Below are 961 nucleotides of genomic sequence, written 5' to 3'. Positions count from 1 at the left end.
TATGCATAAATATGGATCTCTTCCATGACTGGAGGAAGACTCATGAACAACCTGTGATATGCACATGACACAACCTTGCTTGCTGGAAGTGAAGAGGATTTGCAGTACTTACTGATGAAGATCAAAGACTACAGCCTTCAAAATGGATTACACTTCAACATAAAGAAAATAAAACCCTCTTAAACTGAGCTAATTAGCAGCATCATGGTAAATGAGAAAAAGATCGAAGTTGTCGAAGATTTCCTTTTATGTGAACCCACAATCAACATTCATGGAGGAAGCTATCAAGAAATCAAATAATGTATTGTATTGGGCAAATCTGCTGTAAAAGACCTCTTTAAAGTGTTAAAAAGCAAAGATGTCCAAGGTGCACCTGACCCAAGACATGGTATCTTCAATCGCCTCATATGCATGTGAAAGCTGGACAATGAATAAGGAAGACTGGAGAAGAATCAATGGATTCAAATTATGGCATTGGTGAAAAATATTGAATATACCAAAGACTGCCAGAAAAACAAATAAATCTGATTTGGAAGAAGGACAGCAAGAATGCTCCTTAGAAGCCAGGATGGTGAGACTTTGTCTCTTGTGCTTTGGGTTTATTATCAGGAGGGACCAGTCCCTGGAGAAGGACTTCATGCTTTGTAAAGTGGAGGGTCACTGAAAAAGAGGAAGCCCCTCACTGAAATGCATTGACACAGTGGCGGAAATCTGGGCTCAAACTTAGCAAGGAACGTGAGGATGGCACAGGACTGGAAAGGGTTTCATTCTGTTGAACACAGTTTAGTTATGAGTCAAAATGAGCTCTAGGACACCTAACAACAGCACTGAGAAGGTCACCCCACGATTCCAGGTTGTTGTTGTTGGTAGGTGCCACCGAGTCGACACCGACTCATGGATACCTTATGCACAGCAGAATGAAACAATGTCCGTCCTGGGCCAACCTCACTACTGTTGCCAC

The sequence above is a fragment of the Chrysochloris asiatica genome, unplaced genomic scaffold (genome assembly GCF_000296735.1).
Source record: "Chrysochloris asiatica unplaced genomic scaffold, ChrAsi1.0 scaffold00089, whole genome shotgun sequence".
Lineage (NCBI taxonomy): Eukaryota > Metazoa > Chordata > Mammalia > Afrosoricida > Chrysochloridae > Chrysochloris > Chrysochloris asiatica.
Note: the sequence above shows the minus strand (reverse complement) of the source record.